The sequence below is a fragment of the Patagioenas fasciata genome, chromosome 2 (assembly GCF_037038585.1).
Source record: "Patagioenas fasciata isolate bPatFas1 chromosome 2, bPatFas1.hap1, whole genome shotgun sequence".
Classification (NCBI taxonomy): domain Eukaryota; kingdom Metazoa; phylum Chordata; class Aves; order Columbiformes; family Columbidae; genus Patagioenas; species Patagioenas fasciata.
This window is the reverse complement of record NC_092521.1, coordinates 128,801,488-128,811,677: the sequence shown is the minus strand read 5'-3', so window position 1 is coordinate 128,811,677 and position 10,190 is coordinate 128,801,488.

The following is a 10,190-nucleotide window of genomic DNA, read 5'->3' as shown; positions in this document are numbered from 1 at the left end:
ATGTTTTGAGGTTTGTGTTTTCAGTTTGTTCAGAGCTATATATAAAAATGATGTCTTATAAGTCGCTATGTTGTTTGCAGCTATTTAGATAACAGTTTTGTCAACACACAGTTAAAAAAAAGTTATATTAAAGCTTTTAAATAAAATAGAAAATTTTGTATTTTCACTTTATGAGTTATTGTTACAGGTGTTGATGGAGAACATCTGGTTATCATCTATTTTACAGAAAAAGACACAAAGTAAGATTCAGCTATATAATAAAAATAATGGACAGATACAAACCAGTTAATATTTATGCATTAGGAAAAGAGGTGGAAATAAAAGGAACTTTCTTGTTATTGTTGTTGTTTTTAATAAATTTATGTATACAATATTTACACAAAACACATTATTCAATTGCTTCTATTGAATCTGGAGAATCTAGTTCCCAATCTTAATGTAGGTATTTTTATTCCTGATGGATATCTGGTTATCCGTTCTTAATAGGCAGAGGTTAAAAACCCATATGAACTGATAGTGAGACACTAATTTTTTCATGTTAGGGCCAGTGATTTGTACTGGGAAGAAAACATCTGCCCTTTATGTGCGATACACATTTTAGATTATACTTGCTGCTTGGGTTTTGGACCCTGTTTTACCCAAACAGCAATTTTAAAGCAATGGTTATACTATATTCATGGGAAACACAGAATAAACTAATTACTAAGCTATGATGGGTTACACTGGAAACCTAATTCTTAGATCTATGATTTATGTTGCTGAGAAGAAAAAGAAGATAAAACAACCCACTGAGAACAATTGAATCACTGTTCTGACTCCTGGGGCTAAATGAAAAACTCTGCTATTATTATTATTTTCATTGGCTAGTTTAATAAAAATACGAGAGTCGTAAAACTATGGAAAACACACGGCATACATGAGTTCTATTTTCTCCACTGATAGTCCCATCCATTTAGGACTGCAAACCTTAAAATACCACTCTAATAGATGATCTTGCCATTCTGGCAACACTCTGAAGTTTTAATTTACTTTAAGAAAAATAATTTTGAAATAAGGAAGTAAGAACCTCAATAATTATTTAAACCAAATTATAAGGGTATGGAAATGAACTGCAGAACTGGAATTTTGTCCAGATCATAATGAACGCTGAAACTGATGTTTTTTGCAGATTTTGCAAATTGTCCTAAAACCACATTAATTCCATTACAGTTTGAATATTGAATTGTATGGTCCTTGCACAGGAACTCTGTAATAGCAGTAAAGGTTGAAGTAATTTCGTTATACGCAGAGGTGTGAGGTGGAGAACTAGGGAAGCAATTACCTTCCATCTTTCCTCACTTTGGCCCCTGAAGTGGCAACCCTGGACCAGCTCTTTCAGCACCCATGAGCCAACCCAACCTGACCTATCTCATTTCTTCTGGGTTTATTACAGCCCTGTGCAACAGGGCAGTGCTGACTCGGTTGTTTTAGTTGTTATTGTTGTTCGATATCAGTGAGATTGCCAAAGTTGCAGTCATAGTATCATACAATCATTTTTGTTGGAAGAGACCCTCAAGATCATAGTCCCACCATTAACCTAACTCAAGCACGAAACCACGTCGTTAAGAACCTAATCTATGCAACTTTTAAACACCTCTAGGGATGGTGACTCAACTGTTTCCTTGGCATCCTGTTCCAGTGCTTGATAACCCTTTCTGTGAAGAAATTTTTCCTTGTATGCAATCTAAACCTCTCCTGGTGCAACTTGGGGCCATTTCCTCTCATCCTATCACTTGCTACTTGGCAGAAGAGACCAACACCCTCCATGCTACAACCTCCTTTCAGGTAGCTGCAGAGAGCAATAAAGTCTCTCCTCAGCCTCCTTTTCTCCAGGCTAAAGAGCCCCAGTTCCCTCAGCCGCTCGTCATCAGACTTGTGCTCCAAACCCTTCGCTGTTTGCATTTGTAAGAAATAAGCTTCTCAGCTTTGTGTGCCAACAGTGTTGTCAGAAGAACTGACTCCAGCTGTCTGTCAGGCACGATGGGGAGAAGAAGGGGGAGAGCAGTAGGTCCAAGCTGGCCAGCTCTGAGGTGGGAGACTTCCTAATTCAAAGACAGACCCAGTGTAATTTGTCCCGCTGAGATCCGTGACCCAGGACCGGATTAAGACTTGGCATTGCCTCCAAGGAGAAAAATATAAGTGGGAGCTAATCAAACCCCTGGCTTTGGTAACAGGAGCTGGGATATGGCGTTCAGCAGCACCTGGCTTCCTGCCTCCTGAATGGCCATTCAGGTCCAGCCGAGAGGTCTAATGGGCACAGCTTTTGATGGGGGCTTGCAGTGGGTATTTGGAGAAAGGCTGGTGAGCACAGAGCAAGTCCAGCCCCACGTATAGCATCTTGGGTTCTCCAAAGAGCAGGGTGATGATTTCCTCGCACTGTGGTTGCCCTTGGACTGTCCAGCTCAGGGGCTGCAGTGGGACCTGCGTGCCACCAGCCACCCAGGGCAGCTGCAAGCTGGGACATCCAGAGCTCGCTGGGAACTCCCATGGGGCTTCTGGCTCAGCAGGAGAGCAGGCTGGATCTGTATGCTGGATGGCATCTGAAGGCAGATAAAGAGAAAATTGCCTTGACTCATAGGTGCCTCCTGTAATTTGAAATGGGAAGTGGAAATATAACCTGTTTTGGTGGTCTGCTCCTGGAAGCTCACTGAACCAGAGACTTTCCAGGTGACTCAGAGCAAGATGGTTGTTCGCCAAGAACTGCTGTATCAAGAATTTGGCAGGATGATGTAACAAGCAGTTGTCCTTCACCACTGGTAATGTGCCTTCTCTGCAAGATTTATGCTTACAATTGACCAGTTCTGAGGAACTGCAATAAAACCATATGGCAAGTACCTGGAGGCATTTTCAGGATGCAGCTGAACTCCTGCCTGGAACAGACCTGTTATTTGTTTCTGGATGTTATGCTGCAGTTATTCAGAAAGAGAAGATAAAATTTCACTGCTAGTCTCATGATGCCACCCATTCCTTCGCAGTGGTCCCATTTAATTTGTGTTTAGCATGGTGTAACTTGGTCTATTTAGTAAAAGCACTAAAACTGATTGTGGAGAATGTCCCTGTTTCTTGGCAGCTAAAATGGCGAAGGTTCAGAGAGTGAACTCTTTGCTTACTGGGAGCCATAGCAGAGCTGGCTGCTTCTGTGTGCTTCAAGTTCGCTACGTCTCTTCCACTGCCCCTCCTGGAAAAGTTTGTACTGGATTGAGCATTGATGAAAATTGTCAATGTTTGTAGCTGGAGGTCAATAAGATCCTTTCTATCCTTGAAAAAAGTGTTTGCATTCTCCTGGTTGAGAAAAAAACAAACCAAAACAAAACCAAAAAACCCAGGAATGCTGCTTTTTGTTCACGTCTGATGTTCGATATCACCTTTTGGAGAAGATAATTGATTGTGGCAGGGAATTCCGAGAGTATTTTCAGTACTTGGAGCTGTGTTTGAGACCCTAGCTGGGAATCACGTGTATTTGCTGACGTTCATGTAACAATAGATGAGGTGACCATGATGATTTTATTAAAACTGTAAGTGCCTCACCAAGAGGTTTTGTTGGTTCACTCGTGATCACTAGAAAGACTGAGAGCATTTCCTTCATTCACTCTTATTCGTAATAGTTTGGAGCAGAAAACTCTGACTTACTGCAGAGAAGCGGTTTTGCCGCACACAAAGCTGGTAGCTGCATTTGAAGAAATGCAAGTCTGTCTTTATTCATAGTTCTGATAATATCCAGCTCTGTTTCCATCACATCCAATATGAATGGTCACTTAATATGAATATCCTTGTGTCAGGAGTAATCTGGGGAAGTCACTGAGGTATAAGACAGGCCCAAGATTCAGGACAGCCAGAGGTCAGTATTTCTACTGCTTGTACAAGGGCCAAAATTACAAGTGTAAATTAATTTGGATCCACAGTAATGTTTGCATCCAGAGATATCCCACAAACATATTTCTGAGATGCTGTGAACATAATTTGGATCTTACACTGATGTTGCAGGATTATAACCCTTTTGCTTTCAACAAAGTTATTCCAGATTTACCTGGAATCCGAATTATTTTAAGAAGCATTGTGTATTTGCAAAATAGTTTGAATACCTCAGGTTTGTTTCTAGTAGACTTTCCCTCTTGCTACCAATGTCTTGCATAGGATTTTATGAGAGAAATTACATTTGTTTTAACAGTTACGTTTTTATAGCTGGAAGCAATTTTCTTTAGTGTAACATTTCAGAAACCCTTTATGGCTAGCAATATTTCATTGAATGCCTGAAGATTGAGACCTACTGCATGACTTTATCATGTATAAAGCTTATTATCTGACATAATTTGGTGCATAGCAGGCTTATTTATTTAAAAGGTCACACAATCATATTTCACCACTGGTAATGGCATTTTTATCCATTTAATAGGTTTATCCTAAAGCATATTTATTCCTAATGCATTTTATTCTGAAGCCAGTTAATAACTTTAACTCTTCAGGCTCCTAGCAGAATAGAGAAGCCAGCATTTCGGAACTAGAATTGGACCAGTTGGGCCTAATCGAGGAGGACACAAGTTCTGATATTATGTTCTGTGTGTCATCTTCTGATACAACTCAGCACCTTGAAGCATTAGGCCTTAAATCATTGTTTGACCTCCAAATTAGCCAGTGTGAGACAAGGACTGGAGAAAAACCACTTTGCTATATACAGCTGCTGGAACCCTGAAGCTGTGCTGGCCCTTCAACTGCCAGCTATCCTTTGGGTAGTTACAGGTAATAACTCTTGGGGCCAAAACACGTTTTGGTTTATTGCCCAGAGAAATTTTACTGATATGAATATAGCTGCCTTATTTTGTCTGGCCATAAAAAAACAGTCTTCTTTCCCTGGGCCAATGCACTGGGACCAATAGCACCTGCAATCAAAGGCTGCTCAACCTTGAGCTATTTAGGTCTCAGATGTGGGTGGCATTTGCCTCTCTTTGTGACTGAGGTGAGCTTTCTCTGGGATTTTCCTTGTAAAATGTGCCAGTAAACACAATAAGCTTGTGCTGCTCCAGGGGAAAAAAGCAAGGGTGGTAAGCAAAAGCTTGCAGGAGCTGTGGGTGGCATTCCTGACTTTGCGTCCCCTCTATAGGACCTGCAGAGTTTTCCCAAGATGAGGAGAAGTGTTTGTGTTACGCTACATTCCTTCAAGGACCAACACAGTTTACAAAGAGAAAAAGTGAACTGGATTTATGGTTTGGTGGCCTAGAGGGTTCAGAAGGAGAATGGTGGAGCTGAGCTACATGACTTCTGAAGCAATGGTTTTGATCCAGTGACAGCACTGCTTCCACACTGGGGATGTCCTGGCCAGCACCCTGCCAGTGTCACACGATGCCAGCACGATGGCTGGCAGCTTGCAGCTTAGGCCACTGCGATATAAGTGAGTTTGAAAAAGGCAGAAGGAAATCTAGTCTTATAAGGATGTTTATTACAAAACACAACAGAGGGAGAAATGCTTTTGTCCCTGGAGAGGATTGGGTAGTGGGGCAGAAGGGACTGGCAGCTGTCAGGGTGAAAGGCAGCAATTGTCTGCTGCCTTCAATACAACACCGCTGGTGTCTTCTTCGAGACAGTACAATGTGTCCTTAGAAATCACCTGTAGTTAAGTCATGCAAGTCTTGGTGTTTCAGTGAAAGTAAAGGGTAGCTCTTTCTGCATCTTTTGCACAATCCATTCTGCTTCTCTCCTGAAAATCATGATTGGCCCAATCAAGAAATAAATATTCTCATCTTTGTTTCATTAGCTGACGATTTTATTTCCAGATAAATAGAAGATGCACCAGCAGATTAAGTAACTTATAGCACAAAAAGGAAAAGGTGGGAAGTGATGTTACTGCCATATAATATAGGCTTAATTAATGCAAAATTAATGCTTTGTCTTTCTGCACTAAAAGTCCAAGTCCACACCTTCCATTAAAATCTGCAGGCACAGCTGAGGCTGGTTGTAATATGTCACTATCACATGAGGTTATTTCCCATCATTTTGACCAGCCTAGAAGGCCACTTGTATTACCAATTTATGTGAATAAAAAGCACACCTGCAATAACACTAGGTAAAAGAGAAAAGCAGAAGTGTTACATGCTTTGGGCCATAAACTGACTGCTAAAGAGCTGAATCAGGAAGAAAGTTACCCTGTGGGCAAGTTAGTATATAGCTGTCTATTATGAGCTTTTATGTCTTCCTCCAAGGCTCTGAGACTTGGCACTGAGAGACACGATGAGAGCGCAGGGGAACAGTTTGTGATCCAGTTCCTCTGTTTTGGTTATACTTAGCTCTGTGACTACACTGCCTCTGCTACCTAAGCTAGTTGCATTCGTGTCATGTAGGCATGCCCTTAATGGGTAGGCTTTAAATCGTTCTATATTTAGCTTTTGCTTCTTCCTAAAACATTCTGCACAGATTTCAGGCTATGAAGGGATGCAATGACAAGCTAAAGACCTCTGGGACCTTCTTATCAGGATTTCTCTTCAACAGAGAATAAAATTAAAAAGTGCAACAATCTGAAGAGTTAGATACATATGCGAAATAGAAATGGAGAATAAGTAGGGCAAGGGGTCAGAAAACACTGTGTAGGGCTTGACCCAAGCTGACTCTAATCAATAGAAAAATTTCCACTGGCTTCCAGAGGCTGAGATTAGTTAGATGAGTTATTGCTATTTATATCATTAAATGTAGGAAAGAAGTCACAGTTATAGCTGTCATTATAATGACTTTTAGAGGGCAATATTTAAGCTAGTAACTGAAGGCAGCTAGTAAATCTTTGCTTTAAAGAAGTTGAAAATGGAAGGATAGGTTCGGTATGTTACCTCACCTAAGAGAAGTGTACTTGTTTGAACTACACGGTGTTTCAAAAAGATGGACCCAGTTTCAAAGCAGTAGAGATTTCAAACTGGGTCCATCTTTTTGAAATGACCTGTAGTTCCAGCTGCAGTTGAGGAGCACAAATTATTCAGGACAGCCAGATTACTGAGGGTTTCAGAAGGATCATGTCAAAAAGACTGAGTAGATAGAAACACAGTGGCAAACTATCTTATGTAGCAGAAAATAGCTTTCCTTATATGTGAACCATCATAAGCTGTAAATTACCAGGGAAGAGAACTTGGGCTCACTGTAGATTTGGGCAAATGTCAGCGTTGTTCTGAGCATCAGTCAAAAGGACAAATAAGAGGTTAGGAATTTCTTCCTGAGGAACAAAGAAACAAAAAACATGAGGAGCTGTTGGGGCATGAAAATACGCTGCTCCTTGGCACTCTTCATGTAAACAAGTTTTTTCTCTTTGCAAAGTGTACATTTGGGGATCAAATTAATATTATTGAAAATGTGCCAGGCACTGAAGAAATCCAACTTGTCCAAAAGCAAACAAATGCCTGCTGATGGAAACTCCTGCGTTCCTGGCTGATGTGTGGATGTTTACCAGGATCAGGAGGGCCTCTCCACAGTGATAGAAAGGTGCAGGCATTCCTTCTTGACCTGAGCAACCACCAGCACTTCAGGCCTGAGGAAAAGGAGTCATCAGCCTCCACATACCTCTGGTGAGCTGGCCAAAGTGCATCCTGTCCCACCATCCAGCTATCAACTGCACTTGACAGTTAAGTCAGCATTAGTTGGTGTGACACTGTTGTGCAGTCTCTCATCCAGAGGTGAGAGAGTCTGTAGGACGGGTGGGAGTCACTCTGCAACCTCTGGATAATGTAGTTAAACATGCAGTTTTAGCTGTTCCACATGTGTGGGGTGGGAGGAAAGCGGGAGAAATGTTTGCTTCCTTTGCAGGGGTAGGGAGGGGGGTTGTAGAAGCTTTCTGTTTCACTTTCTGTGCTTTTGACCCCTCTTCCACCCTTTCATCTGTCAATGTCTCACTTCAGTCCCTTGCTAGAACCACAAGTCTTCTGCAGAGAGCAGCACCCTCAGCAAATAGAGGCTGAAGGATTCAGGGGATGGACCAAACACATGGATTCCCAATTGCTCTTCAGGTGGTTGTCCTAGTGCCCACCAGGCCTTCAGGTTGGAGAAGTGCCACACCATTGTGAATGCCAGCAGTACATGGCATCTTCATAATGCCAGGATTTGTTTTGCTCTTCACAGAGGGGTGAACCACATGGAGGGAACGACATCTCTTCATGGGAATCAGGGAATACCTACAGAGCGTCACATCTTGAAGGCAATGTCACTTGCAGCTCAGCAAGTAACAGCAGAGCTTTAGCAGCCATGCTAGGGTCAAAGAAAAGCCTCTTGAGAAGTACAGGCACCATGATTTCGTCAGCACCCAGAGCCACAGGTTATCATTCCAGGTGCTTTTTGTCTGGGGTTTGGAAGAGGTAGGTTGAAAGAGGCTCCAAGAAAAATCCTGCTCCCGTATTACAACCCCTTGTGTTGTATTCCCCCATGTTACAGGCAGAATAAAAACCTTGATTCTAAGACAGTTTTCTCCTCCAAACACGGAAGTACCCCTCATGGACTACTGTGGCAGTCCATTCATATCTTTGTGCTGACAGCAGACCTGTAGCATAAAAGTGGACAGGCCCATTTCTGAGAACTCCATTAGGAACTCCAGGAGGGGAGTTACACTGGTTGCATCATCTCATGGCTACCTACAGCCGGCTTTACCTGCTGGACCTTCTCAGGAAACACCCCTTTTGGCTTCCTCTGATGTTGTGGACAAGGATCCTGAGTGGCAGGCTGGGTGGTGGGCCCATTACTTGCTTTTGCCATATTCCAGCCCTAAGACAAGTGCTTGGCTCTTGTGTGTGTGGAGAGCCACCTCAGGGAAGGAATCAGAGAAAAAGAAGTATGGGAGCACAGGGAGCAACTCAAGGTCATTAAGGAAGGAGCTGATCTGAGATATGAGACGCAAAATAAAGGCATTCCTGAAGATGGGTGGGGGGTGGCTCCAGGGCTGCAAAGGGCAGCGCCAGAGGCAAGAGCAGGCTGAAACTGCTATAATGATCACCGAAAGTCTCAAAAGCAGATGGTAGAAGATACAAGAGGCTGGAATCCCACTGGGAGGGACAAAGTCCTGTCCTGGCAGTAAGTAAGAGAGACTGAGATTGGGAATAGTGTGACGTCCTCTCCCTAAGGCATCCTACAAAGCTGTGTACATTGCCTTTCCCATTTGTCCCGCCAGGCAGGAGCAGCAGCATTTGTCCTTGCCCACAAAGGAAGTGGGGGAGCAGTCCTTCCCTTTGTTGGCCGCTCTCAGGAATGGAGTCCATGGACCCGAAAAACCTGGAGCCTCCCTTGAGCACCACAGACTCCCTGCAGGTCAGGTGGACCTTTGGTCAGAGTGCCAATGCCTGTGTATTCATCTCTGAGTGCTTCCAACACTACCTGCAAATTGAAGACTCCTACCTCATCCAACAGCGAGAGCTTGAGTGCTGTAAGTATTTTGCAGTCTCAGTGAACATCTAGGGTTGGTAACCCACTGATTAGTAAACATTAAACAAACATCTGCTTTGCTAAAATCCAAAAATAACAAAAACATCCCAGAGACACAGAATGCACGGGCAGAGAGTACTTGCTCTGCTGTTGTTTCTGATGTTCAACTTGGTTTCCTAAGAGAATTTGTTTTATACACTATCTTGTCCTTTGAGGTTGTTGGCCAGTTTCAGCTGTTGAGAGGTTTGACATGGTAGGATGGGTTAATCTGAAACACAACAAATTTATGCTTGGCCCACGAAGACCAGCAGCCAGGCAGTGGAGTGAGACAGAGTCCCAGCCAGGTGCCCTCAAGCATGGGAAAGGTGGTTGTGACAGGGTGCCCCATACCCGGCTGTGCCCAGGGCAGGCAGCACGGCATGGCGACCAGCTGAGCAGGCAGCGGTTGCCAGGGGGCAACGTGGCAGGGCTTAGGAAACATAGTTTGGAGCTGCTATGAGGAGGAGAACTTTGAATATGAGGAGAACAAGAAGCTTTTGCTGAAGGAAATCAGGGCTGGGGGGCAGAAGGACCTGGAGACAGTGGTGGGTGCTGTGTGTGCACCCAGAAGAAAGCTGGATACCTCCTGACTGCTTGGCCACAGGCAGAAAAACAGGAAAATTCACTCATTTACCTTATTTGAGAAGTCAGGAAGCTTGCCCAAACTGACCTGTTTACCTCATTCAAGAAGAGAGGAAACTCACCCAAATTAGGAGGTGGTAAACTACATTTAG